The sequence below is a fragment of the Protopterus annectens genome, chromosome 8.part0 (assembly GCF_019279795.1).
Source record: "Protopterus annectens isolate FY-2018-M chromosome 8.part0, PAN1.0, whole genome shotgun sequence".
Classification (NCBI taxonomy): domain Eukaryota; kingdom Metazoa; phylum Chordata; order Ceratodontiformes; family Protopteridae; genus Protopterus; species Protopterus annectens.
In genome coordinates, this window is record NC_056741.1 from 1,313,933,175 (window position 1) to 1,313,947,604 (window position 14,430).

Genomic DNA, 14,430 nt, shown 5'->3' on the forward strand with positions numbered 1-14,430 from the left:
GAGACAGAAAAGTAGTGGGCTTAGCAGGGAAGTGGGCACTCCTGGGGGTTTTTGCTAGTGAGAGATTTGTATAATATAGGAGTGCTTGACCTGCAAAGAGAATGCTTATAAGACAAGGGATATGCTTATAAGACAAGTGCTGAGCTTTTTGAGAAGAAAAAGCTATTTGGAGCAAGTGCTGCACTTTTTAGTGAAGGTGTAAACTGTTTAGGTTCCTAACAGAGCAGTTCTAATGGAAAAATTGAAGAACAGACTTTCTGGAGCCAGAAAGAGTTTAACCTTGTTTAACCGGCACTGCCCGATGCTGCTTTAGTGGCAACTCCGCGCTAAATCACGCTAAAGCACATTAAAGCGTGCTTGATAGTAGGGGCTGGAAAGAAGCAGGAATAGACCCAAAACAGACAATAAAACTACAGTTTCAAGTCAGTAACCACCTCTACGGGGGGCAGGGAAGCTGCTCAATGTTATTCACTGCCACTGATCAACAGAGAGACTTTCCTTTAGCCCAAGCAAAAATGGCCTCACAGAAACTTTCAAATAGTTCAGGAACAGCAAGCCTGTAACTGAACTTTTTTAACTCTCAGAAAAGTGGGAAAAAAGCAAGATTTTTTTTTTTTGTTTTTGTTTTTTTCAGAGATAGCAGAGGTTCACAAGTAATATCAAGTTATAACAGTGCAGTAAATGACCCCACACAAGAGTGCTAGGTCAAGGACAGAAAATATGCAAGTTTTAAGAAAAAAACGATTTAAAATTAAGTGCAAACAGGAAATTCAGCAAACAGCTTTTGGTTGTGCTCTAAATACAGCTACTAATACAGAAATCAAGTTTAACAAGCCAGCAAATGCTCAAGCTAGGTAGCTATGCAGAAAAACTTGGCAAATAAACAGAGAAAAAATACTTAAAATCTCTTCCTGCTGATTTTTGTTCTTTCTTTCCCAGTGACATGATTATGATCGATGAAATTGGATTAGGATGGCCATCATAGCAGGAAAGAGTGGTTTCTGCCCCAGAAATTGTAGTTTATTGGCCATTTGGGCAGTTTTTCCATCTCTTTCAACTTTCTAGTTTAAAAGCCTGCATTTGCGCTTGTTTCCCACCTTTTCTGTAACTAGTCTAGGCCAGATATAGATTTGCTGTATCCAGGACTGTTTGCAAGTTTCTGAGCCCCCCAAGCTTTTCTGTATTGGAAGGAAACCTTCTAGCTTATCAGTGGGAGTGATTAGTACTAGGTAGCCTATCTACCACAAGAAGAGTGGTTTCTGCCCCAGAAATTGTAGTTTATTGGCCGTTTGGGCAGTTTTTCCATCTCTTCCAATTTTCTGGTTTAAAAGCCCACATTTGCACTTGTTTCCCACCTTTCCTGTAACAAGCCTAGTCTAGGCACAGATTTGCTGTATCCAGGACTGTTTGTAAGCTTCTGAGCCCCCCAAGCCTTTCTGTGTTGGAGGAAAGCCTTCTAGCTTATCAGTGGGAGTGGTAAGCACTAGGTAGCCTATCTACCAAAAGATGAGTGGTTTCTGGACCAGAAATTGTAGCTTATTGGCCATTTGGGCATTTTTTTCCATTTCTTTCAACTTTCTGGTTTAAAAGCCCACATCTGCACTTGTTTCCCATCTTTCCTGTAACTAGTCTAGTCCAGATACAGATTTTCTGTATCCAGGGCTGTTTGTAAGCTTCTGAGCGCCCCCCCAAGCCTTTCTTTGTTGGAGGGAAGCCTTCTAGCTTATCAGTGGAAGTGGTAAGTACTAGGTAGCCTATCTACCACAAGAAGAGTGGTTTCTGGCCCAGAAATTGTAGTTTATTGGTGGTTTGGTAAATTTTTCCATCTCTTTCAACTTTCTGGTTTAAAAGCCTGCATTTGCACTTTTCCTGCCTTTCCTGTAACTAGTCTAGTCCAGATACATATTTGCTGTATCCAGGACTGTTTGTAAGCTGCTGAGCAGTGCCAAAGTCTACTCTTCAGTTTTTCCCTTAGATCTGCTAGTTCTCTCATCTCCTGCAGTTTTACTAGCTTATGCACTGCTACAGTCATACCTCGCCACAAGGGAGGAGCTACTACATAACCCGGGAACTATCACCCCATTAGCCTGATGAGTCTGATATGCAAAGCTGTGGAACGCATCATCATGGACCTAATAAACAAGGATGTAGGGAATCTCCAAACTCTGGATCCTACACAGTTTGGTTTTGTGAAGGGTAGATCATGCCTGCTTAACTTGGTCAACTTTTTTGAGTCAGTCACCAGATCTGTGGATGAAAGCAAGATGGTTCATACAGCCAACCTTGATCTGGCCAAGGCTTTTGATACCATTCCCCACTCAGGAATCATAGAAAAATTTACTAAGCTAGGCATCAACCCCTATATCACTAGGTGGGTTGCAAACTGGTTCACAGAGTGAAAGTAACTGACTCCAAGTCAGACTGTTGACCAGTCACGAGTGGAGTCCCACAGGGTTCAGTCCTGGGTCCTCTCCTGTTTGATATCTACTTCTCTGAAGTCCAGGCCAACGCAAAGGGACACTGGCTGACAAAGTTTGCAGACAGTTGCAAGTTGAGAGCTATTATTAACTCCCCAAGTGATGTTGACATCCTACAGAAAGGTCTCAATGAGACCAACGACTGGTGCCAGAACCATGGCCTTAATCTCAGTGCCAAAAAACGTATCGTCATCCCCCTTGGGGAAAACCTGTTCCAATGAATTAGCACTTTGATGGTAGTCCACTGAAAACAGAAGGCGTTATAAGAGATCTAAGAACACAGGTTAACAGCAACCTCTCTTTTGACCATCACATTGACACTGTGGTCAGAAGTCCTTCTATGTGGCACATCTCATTACTAAGGGTTTTTCATCCAGGAAGAAAGAGGTCATTGTCTCCCTCTACTCTTCCCTCATTAGGCCAATCATCAAGTACAATGCCCCATTTGGCATGTACCTCACTAGACACCTGCAACAACTGGAGAGGCCGCAAAAGTACCTCACAAAGAGGATCCTATGCCTTAAACACTTGTCCTATATGGACAGACTAAAAAAAATCCAACTATTCTCTGTCTCATATCGCCTACTTAGAGGTGATCTCTGCTTGACTTACAAAGTCATGCCTGACCCAGCTCTGTTAGAAATGCTACATCTAAAGAAATCCCAATTCACACCACAAACTCCAGAGACCTCACCCTCATTACCACAACAGAACATGCTGAAGGGAAAGGTTCATAAACCAGAGACTGCCCATGCTATGGAATAGACTTCCCATACATGTCAAGCAGAGCACCTCACTAGCCCTCTTCAAGAGCAATCTTGATGAGTGGGTGGGAAATGGAAAATTCACCCCGGGGATTACTCCAGTGTCTATACTCGACAGAGACTCTAGGAACTAAGGTCGGGTGGCACGATGCCAGGGTAATCCTATGGGCTAGGCTTGTAAAGGCTCCAGGGCCATTAGCCTAGTCCACACCTATGAATCTCAGAAAAGCAATCAAGGTGTTATCAGGATGCAAGAAAACCATTTAGAGGAGATGTTTGTACTGCAATACAGTGCTGTAAGCTCATATGCCTGAGTGTCACTAAGTACTCTATCTGGGATGAAATTGACAAGTTTTGTAGAAACTTAATGGGAATTATTTTCTTTCATTGTTGATGGCACATCTGAGGTCTGTAAAAATGTATTGGGGTTGATTGTGACCTCCAGTTTTGTCTGCTACACTGAATGGCATGTGAAATAGGATGCCATATCTCTTCTGGTATTTGGTAGATATCAAGGTTGTAATCACAGGGAACATTTCCCAGTGCTGGATCATGGTCAAATAGGGCCCCAGGCAGGCTAATGGACCAGGGTCCCCCACCCCCGTAGCCATTCCAGAGTCCCATTACTTGGCTGTGTCACCCTAATTACCATAAACACTATTCAAACCTGTCAGTGTGCAATGATTACAGAGAATTGAGTATAATTTAAAACTTATTTCAAATTTTGGCTGTTTTCAACCCCCCCCCCCACACACACACACACAAACACAAACATATTTTAGGACTATGCATAAACGTGTGTGTTCCTTGATTCATCTTCCTGATTGCTTTAAATTATATGTCTTGTTTAATACAGCAACATTTGTTAGGAGTGTGTTTAAAGTTTCAGTTTTGAACATTTTTTTCCAGTAAGCATTGAAACAAAATGCATAAACCAAGAATGACAATAGTACCTTTTTTAGAACATTTTAACTGTAAAAGGCCACTCAAACTGCTGTCATTATAATCCACCAGTATCTGTAATCAACAATTATGGCCACTTTAACGACTGTACAGACATCATATCTCTGATTGTGATAAATATAGCCACAGCAAAATGCTCCAGCTTGCTTTACACAAATGCACTCTAGTCCTGCAAAAACAAACTAATGACTTTTAACTTTATCACCTCACCAGGGTTAGAACCTTTTTATCTGCAAACATCCCAAAAACCCACCAATTATAGCAGTATTGCTGACTGCATCTTTCTTAGATGTCTGTGTCAAATAATAATAATAATAATACTAATGACCAAAGTGGCATATTTCAAGTTTGTTGTACACAAACACAAATTAGCCAAAGTCAGTTCACAAACACACACACACACACACACACACACCCTGCAAATGACCAAATGCTAAAAGCGTAAGCTACTTTCATCCACAGAAAGCTCCACATCCCCACCAGCAGTTATAACCACTTTGTTGACTGTGCACAGTTCTTACTGTTAGGAAGAAATAAATTACATGTACTTTAGTGGCAGCTTTGGATGAACTACATGAAACTGTATAAAGATTATTAGCATCATACCATAAGATCCAGCCATATATAACACAGTTGAAATAGAAGAGTGTCTATGAGAGCAATAGAAATAACAACCTAATGACATATGCTAAGTAAATATGCACCATCTCTGCAGAGGTAAAAGTCATGTGAATGGTTCCACATTAAAGAGAACTATTACTAATGAAGAGGTTGCTACTGGCAAGCAACTTTGATTTCCAGTGCTTCATCTGCAAATGCAGTGCCTGCTGCCCTTGAAGAATAGATTACTTATATTGTATTAAAAAAATGTTATGTTGGTGATATTGCCATAACATTTCCTGAACTATATCAGCCTATGCAAGAGGAAATAACTGGTAAACAATGACAACAGGTTTGTAGTTACTAGTCATGCAGTCCTAGATACCAGTAAGGAACCTAGCTCAAGCTCCCAAGTGCTCCAAAGCACTTGTCTGGTTATATGACTTGCTAAGTTTCATGTAGTAGATAAGTAAAGGTGGAAAGATTTGAACCTTGCACCCTTGCCACAAGAAACAGTTCATGAACATGTCAGAGCTTTAGTCCTCTGTGCTAAATCCCAGAGTAACAATTTTTAACTAAATACTGAAATCCATTACAGACTGATCTTGAGGATAAGACTGAATTGCAGTAATATGGAGCAAAGGCTGCATGTGGATGATGAAGATCAGATGGTTCTGAACTCCATATAATGCAGACTATTTGACTTGACAGAAGTTGTATGATTAACAGGTTTTGTGTTAGCTGAAAGATATTAAGTCTGAAACTTAAATGTATGTCATTATTTAGTGACTTCAATCCATGATTTGCCAGCAAACCGCAGATTTTATGAGGAACAGACCACAAATATGAAGCAAAAGTCTGGACATTCTGTGAAAATCTGTACAGTTCAGAGCTGTGGCTATCTCACTCCCCTTCATGGCCACCTTTCCAGCCCTGCAGTCTCTGCCCTTGGATGTGCAACCTCCTGACTAAATGGCTCGCTGCTCATGCAGGCTGGAGCTCACTGGCCTGGTGCTACTTATTGCAGGGCCGAGGCTAACTGTCGTCTCCCAAGATGGGAAACTGACATCAACTGCTTATTCCCTTCTTCCTTCAGTGTCTGTCCATCACCCATGTAGCTAATTCAGCATGGGCTATCTGAAGTGCAGTAAGGGTTTTTATCCCTTTGTGCCATCAGGATGCCCTTTTTAGTCTTTTTGTGACGCACTGTAGTTACATGGGTGTCCACTTTGCCCCTGGTAGAACAACAAGAGTTTCAGGTGAGGTGTCTGTATGAACATCAAAGTTTTCCATCTTGATAGTGCATTGATGTTGAGGCAGTGTTTTTTATTTATAGGCATGCAGAGTAAGGTCCATAACATTATGCAGACATTACCTGTCAGCCCGTAGTGCTACTATAGGAAAATTCAGTGTGTGTTTCCATGTGTGATGCATATGTTAGTAATTTGATGTAATCAGTTTTGTCAGTAGCTAAATAATGTTGAACTGTGGTGTTTTTCAGCCTACATGGCCTTTTTCACATGTCTTGTCTGTCTGATTCACATAACTAAGTCTGACATTCTGTGTACTTGGTACGGTAAAGAAAGTTCGGGCTCAGTGTTTAGGCTCTGGAAGGACAGATATATGTCTTTTGATAGAGAAAATATTGTAGTAGTTGCACAAATGTTTAATTTTAGGTTTACAGCTGGAGAGGGGGTTACAACATATGTGTACAAGGTGTGCATAGGATTCACTACCAATTCTTTAAAATAATGGTCTCAAGACAATTTTTTGACAAAAGCAGCTTCAAAATGACAATCAAAAGTGCACAAATCTGCACAATACATGTACTTCTAGATGTACAGTAGCTTAATGAATACACTTCAGTATATTAAAAAAGTGATTTTTCAGTGTATTAAAAGTGTTTTTTCAAGGCACCCCCATGTGGGGATATTACCCAATCCATACTCTTACTTTAGTAGTTCCCCCCCCAAAAAAAATCTGGTTATATTTTCTTTTAATCTTGTTGGCCTTCCCTAACCAGTGGCCTTTTGAGGACTCTTGGCTTCACTCACAGTTGCATACACTGTCTCCACCCTGCAAGTGAATAATTATACAGATTAGCCATGTAGAGTGTGGGTGATCCCTACCCCCCATTTTGTTTTCTGGGAGTTTGGACTTCTACTTAGAGAGATTGAGCTTGCCACCATCTTGTGTTGTTCAGAGGATCATGTAGTCTCATTCCTAGATAATATATCCAGGCCCTTATGGTAACTTTGGGTTCAGAGACATTGACTCTGAATGACTGGAGGACTGCACATCATGTTTTAAAATGCTCCTTCTAATTGATGCCAAGGGAATATAATGGTCTTGTGTTCTAGTGATGTTTATGCTTTTACACCCCCCACTGCAGCTAGGATAAACATAGTACACTGAGGTGCCCCTTATTCATTGGTGGGGAGGTTACACTTTGCATACTCACCCCGAACTGGAGCTAGGATAAACATACTGCACTGAGATATCCCTTATTCACTGGTGGGGAGGGTTGCACTTTGCATACACACCCCCTACTGCAACCAGGATAAACATAGTGCACTGGGGTACCCCTTATTCATTGGTGGGGAGGGTTATGCTTCACAGACTTGTTCTTACTTCTGTACTGCAAAGCCAGCTAAAATAATTCCATATCCTTTCAACCCTTATGCTCATTGCCATGGCGTCTATCTGCACACCATCATCTGAATGCTTCTAATATTAATTTTCTGTTTTCTGATACTATATGCAGTGGTGCAGATACTCTTTCTGTATGCAGTGGTGCAGACACCCTTTCTGTGAAGAAACACCTCACTGATTTATTTTGACTCTCCTCTTTTCTGCCTTAATCTGATTTTACAGCAGAAAAGCTGCATTCCCTAAATGCATGCATCCATCTAAGATAAGCATTGTCATTCTATCATTTCTTTATCTTGTCATTATTTAGCAAAAGGAAGAAACTGATGAACCACCAGCAGCAGGTGCAAAGCTGACATTTTAAAGGTCAGAAAAATAATATTACATGGCATGGCTTTTTGTTACATCATTCCACAGCTTCCAATGTAGCTGACTGCTGGGTAGGAGTCTACTACACAATGTGGACATATACAAGCAGAGCATTTGGGTGATGTATACTGTAAAATAAACTACAGTAAATAGAAGAATGGCCTTTTTATCAATGTTTGAGTTCAGGTTAAATCTGGTGAAGTAGAGGGCAGTACTTCCAATTAATTAATATGGCTAGATGCACTGCAGGTGTGCACAAAACCTGGCTATTTCAGCAATATCAGTTGAAGCCCTTGAAAATGAATTGGCTAGAATGGAAACTGAAGTTCTCATTTAACAAAATGCAGACTTACATATACTGCAACAGATTTAATATCCCTAAAATGTGAGAGACTGAAGCATGAAGCACTTTATTCATCTTAGGCAGCAGTATTGTGGGAATATGCACATGATTTTCTGAATAATACTTGCTTTAAATGCTGACAAACGAGAGGCAGTATGTCAAGAGAGTAAAGCAAAGAACTGTAAACACAGAAAACAGTGTCTGAATCCAGACCTCTCAACTGTACAGATTTCTGCAGCATGCCCATATTTTTGGCTCATGTTTTTGGTCTGCTCCTCATAAAATCTTTGTTTTTTTTTGTTAAACCTTTGAGGACTGAAATCAGAAAAAATTGACAGACATTTGAGTTTCAGATATCATACCTTTCAGAAAATCCATGCTAATGCAATACTAGTTATTCTAGTAACTTTCTAAGTTTATAAGAACAATTATTTAAAATTGTCCCTATTTTTGGGTCATTGTCAACCATTTATGTTTTTTTTCCAGATTTCTTGCTCCAAGAAGTTGAGAGCTATGGTTGAATCCCACCTACCAAACATGCATATACTGAAGCAGATATTTTAAATTCCTGATGTTCTTAGTCAAACCTAGAAAAAAAAACTCTGTCTTAGTGGCAAGTAGAAAAAAAAATGGAGATTATGTATAAGAAAATTGAAGGAAGGGAACTAGGTTTCTATACCAAGGAATAAACCAGTTTTCCCTTACTACTTCATGAGCAGTATAGAGCAGGTGTGAATCTGTCTTTTCATTCTGTACAACGGATTTGTATCTAGTGAGAGTAACAGAGATTGAAGTCCCCTGATTTTCTCTAATGATTAGATATCATTTGTAAGTAAAGGTTCAGAGCTCTCCTGACATTGTGATGAATTTCCAGCTTGTGGCAGAAAGGTCTCTTGTCTTTTCAAAATGCACCTGCCATGTACTTTGTCTCACGGTTCCAGCTGTAGCCTTATTGCATGATTATTGAATAAATAAACCTTAAAGGACTTTTACTGTCTTTTTTTAGAGGAGGTAATTATAAGTTGCATCTTAATCAACTAAAATCATTGCTATTTTTTCAGGCCTCAGTCCTTTGTCCTTGTATTTTACATTTTGTAAGAACAAACATATGCAGGTAATAGTATATAATAATCACACCATTTATTTAATATATTTTTTAATATACATGTTTTATTAACACTGTCACACTGCCAGCCCAGCTATCTGGAATTTTGTAAATAATTCTATGTCATTTGTGAATATTGATATGATTTATATAGAGGTGAGACAGAAGGAAATAGTGCCAGCACAGTTATCTGGAATTTTGTAAATAATTGTATTTATTAGAACTGTATGTTATGTGTATATTAAACTGCTGATACAAAGTATGTGTTGAACAGGGTTTGTAAAATACTGAGCTTCAAAGATGTATTCACAATGTACCTTACTGGAACATAGAAGATTAACTTGCAAAACTTAAGAATAGTTGAGTTTGTTATTTTATAGCTGGGCCATAAACAAGAGATGTTATCTCTCAGTTTCAATGCAGAAGCAGACGGAATGTCTAGAGCTGAAAGTTTTTTTTGCATTGTCTTGAAAGAGGACTAATTACTAGGTTTAAAATGAAAAAGTGTTTTATTGTTTTATGACTTCCAAGTTCTTCAAACATCAGAGAGATATGTATTTTTCACACAGAGATGTTACATTCTGTTAGTTTCTGACAAGGGGTTTAATTGGGAACTTACATCAGGTGACAAAAAGTGATATTAATTTAATAACTCTCTCAGAGAGAGACTGGGCATTTTGTATTTTGTCTTGGACCTAGCAAGAACATCCACTCATCACTACCTTCTGCACTTGCCTTGCTGTAAGTTTCTAGGGCTTAGTAACTCTTTAAATATAGTTAGAACTAAAGTAAAGATTAGCTTAGATATTTTCTGTATTTATTTGAGACTGTCTTGCAATGTTGTTTTATATACTTCCTGTAATTTCTGAAGTTGCTATGTTGATTTATTGAGTATTGTCATGTTCTTTTATTATTTATTATTAAATATATTTAAACCTATATTTGTGGCTGACATTTGTGAAACATATTTAGGCTCTGAGAGTACTTGCATATATATTCTGTGACACTGTACAGGCCACTCCTAAATAGCCTTGCAAGTCTTGGTCAGACTACCATTTGGATTACTAGTAACATTGCACAGTAGAATTGGACACCCTTTGTTAAGGGCCTTGATGGCAGTGGAAATCACCTTATAGTCTGGGCAGAAGGGGGCAAAGCTAGTAAGCCTGTGCCAGCACTTGCCAGGACTGTGTGTGTGTGTGTCTGCACACGTGTGTGTGTGTGTGTGTGTGTGTGTGTGTGTGTGTGTGTGTGTGTGTGTGTGTGTGTGTATGTGTGTGTGTGTATGTGCACACGCGCGCGCACGCATGTGTGTGTGTGTGTGTGTTTGTTAATAAATCAAACCTAAAAGAGTATGTGTGTGTCAGCTGTTTGGGTAGAGACATGAAGCACTGGTTAGTCAGAGAGAGTGCTGAAGGTTTTGGCTTGACCACTCAGTTGAGATCTCAACCCTATAGCTGTGCCAGTGGGGGAGTCTCATTGGGGATCTGGAGAAAGAGGGAGAAACCAGCCCCAAAATGACTGTGATCTCTGTGTGCTCTTAAGGGAAATTGCACTTGACTGTGTGTCTACTTGTCATCCTTCCAGTGTGTACGTCCCCCACTGTTGCCAGTCGTGAGGAGTGAGGCTCCTTGATTACTAGGCCAGTGCAGGGGCATCACAAATACAATCATTGTTAGTTAAAACATAGATTTGGACTGAGTGGTTTTTGCTAATAATGCAGTAAAAGGAGTATATAACAATGCAGTTATTTTTCATGGTGCATGCCTGACACTCTTCAGACTGTGACTTCACAAATACAGAAGACAGAGGACATATGACATGTATCAAAATGGGACCGGCAGCACCAATTTGTACTGTTACTTGACCATTTGGTTTGCTGTTAAGAAGTGATACTAATAGGACTCATGAAATGTCTAAATTTTTTTAGTAGATTTCTAGAGCAGGCTGGACTCGATTTATATCTCTGTGGCTATAGTCTTGTGAAAGCAGAGAGTCATTACATCACTAAATGCAGCTTTCTGTCTTTCCTTTTGCAGGAGGTATGAGGTGTGATTCTGTAAATGCTAAGCTTAACCTACTGCTGACATGTTAGTGACAGCCAAGACTAATGCACCACAGTTTATTTAGATAACCAAATATAGGTTGAGGCAGTGAGGATTTGGCATCTAACAGCCAGTGGTGGCTTTGATGCCAATCATATATAAAATGGCTTTAATAGTACTTGGGAGTAGTATATTAGTAACTGGCAAGGCATACTTATACTTTTATTTTTGGCCTCCCTTGGTGTACTTTCTGGCTTACCATCTGCTGCACATTATTGCTCCTAACTTTGTGTTTCCATTTCTACCAACCTTGAGATAGGACCGTCTCAATCACAGATGGATTGGGAAATGGAAGTGACATCAAACAGTGACATATATGCTGTTGTATATTCTGGAATATTTTTTGGCCTTTTTTTGTCATGCCTTATTTAGGCAGAGCTGCAGGTGCCATCAGCATCACTGCAGGTGACATCAGCATCACTGCTTTAGCACCAAGTAGCAACAGCCATCTTGTATGCCAAATTCAATAGCATTTCATCCTACTAGTTATGTTACTAGCTCATCACTGGTTGAATACCAGTCAAAGACAGATGGGAGAGCCAAAAATGCTGCTTCTTTCCATTCTTTAAGCCCAAGCTTCAAATACAACTCAAGTCATTTGGATCACAGTGAGGCCTCTGTCTACACCATGGAGCCAAGATTGCAGGGCCTCAAGTCATGTAGCTCACAGTGAGGCCTCTGTCTACACCATGGAGCCAGGATTGCAAGGTATGCTTATCTTATTGGAGGGGTTATATACTTACAAAAGTCAACCCACGTCACCATTCATAACTGCAGCACACTATTAGAGGTTACCTAGATCCAGGTCAAATTAAGACCTAACCTGCTCATCTGTAGAATCTGTATTCTGACTACTTTCACCACTGTAGTGCATTTACAAAGATAGCTGAAACAAAAGATGTACATAAGAGTACACGAATCCAGAATGGTGAAAGCAAGATACCTTAGCATACACGTTTACTCTCAGTTCTGCTATACCCTTTTCAGTTCAAGAAACTCAGACATGGATCTGTCCTTCAAAAGAGTTAAAGACCATATGCGCTCTAACATCATTTAGGAAAGGACGTAAAACATTTCTAATTAATGAGGCCCTTTCTTAAAGCTCAGACAATACTACGCACCAATTTCTGCTGTACAATACTGTCTATGAATTGTTTAAATAATGCTCAAGCAGCTTAGTGCAAAAACGACATTGTATCCAACTAAGTCTATACATTATTTTACCTTCCTTGTTTTTTCACTATTCTTCAGTTCGCCCTTCTCCTGTACTGCTGTCTCTAGTCCTGAATTACATTATTTTCCCTTATTCTTCATTCAGTGATTTCTTCCCTTTGAAGGCATTCATTGACCCCTACCTGATTTTGGATATATCTTATCTCTTACTGTCCTACGCTTTCCAGTTTGTATCTAATGTATTTTCTTGTTTGGGTACTCCACTTATTGTTAGTTATCAAACTTGTCTGGAACAGACTGCATTTTCATTGTACTTGACATGCATATATAGTGTTTGATGTTGGCTTCTGTACCTTTATACACTACTGTGATTTGTATCCTTTGATTTGTATTTCATGTTTGTATATGCTATATCTAGTCCAGATTGTGAATGAAAAGGGTCCTGGGATCAGTTCACTCACCTGGTTAAGAAATGTAACATAAAATTAAAAGTAAAAAAAAAAAATACTAATTTCATGGGGTTTCATGTTTCTGTATTAGGTCATGACTGCATATCAGTCCTTTATAGTCCAGCTTTCCTATCTTTAAAAGTAAAATAAAAATAATTGAATGAAAACTAGCCGGTGTATTCTGTTTCCCCTGTTCTTTGTTGAATTTTATTCTTTCTGGAACTTTAGAATGAGAACTGATAGTTGACTCTCTGTCAATGCTATGTCATTACTAGCCAGTAAATTACAGTCCATTATTCCAGTTGTATTTTCCCATAATGCTGTTCTTCATAAGAATAACTGCCATCTTACCTAGGCCACAGATTCTATTTCCCAGCACCACTTAGTCATGCAAATGTACTAAGCTTCAGATGAAGGACCTGTGGTTGTTGTAGTGTGTCTCATAATTTCAAGGGCAGTAATTCTGACCCATCATAATTACAAATGTCATCTTTTTTGACTGACATTAGGCTGTGATGGTGCAGCAGTTAGCACTGTCGCTTCACAGCAAGAGGTTCTCCCATTCGATTCTCAGCTGGAGCGCCTTCTGTGTGGAGTCTGCATGTCCTCGCCATGGTTGAGTGACGTAAAAGACATGCACGTAGGTGCGTGAATGGGTGTGCCTTCCTTGAAGGTTGGGCACTGGGCTGGCAACTCAGCACCATAAAAATCCACTGCCAATCATTAGCGGACCGGAGTTCCTCTGTGGCGACCCCTAACCAGGAAAAGCTGAAAGACAAAGAAAGAAGGAATCTTTTTTGACTGACATTTTTAGTCCAGAAGTATAGAAGTTCTAAAGTTGGTGTACTTAGAGCTAGGGTGAGCAGAGGAGTAGCTCCTACTGTGTATGACTAAATGCCAAATGCACTACCTGAATAAACATAAAAATACTTTTTTAACTTAGCAGTAGCTTTTTCTGTTAACTCTTAAACAGCAATAATTATTACATGCTGACTGCTGTAATGAAATAGATACTGTTCTCAGACATAGTTTTCTCAGTTATGTTAATCAAGCCCAGCATTTTAGATCTGTACACTAATTAATTGCAGATACAGAAATTAAAAATTAACTAATTAAAAATAAAAGGTGTTGGGCTTTGTATCAGCTTTTGTTTTTTATGGTGTGGTAGTGAGAATTATTCCTTTGCAGTTTGATTTTTCTGTTTTTTTTCTGCTGCTTTTTAAGAACCTCTCCAGCTTGCAGATTCTGTAAGTAATAATGAATAGTGACTTAGGAAATACAAGTTGGTGGACACTATATCAGTCCTACCTGGGGGCAGTAACAAGGGTTCTTACTCAGTATTTAGTCTACCTCTAGAAGTGTCTGGGTTTTTGGCAGATGGACAAAGTGGTTACTTATTATTATTATTAGTTATTTATTTGTTTATTTATTTA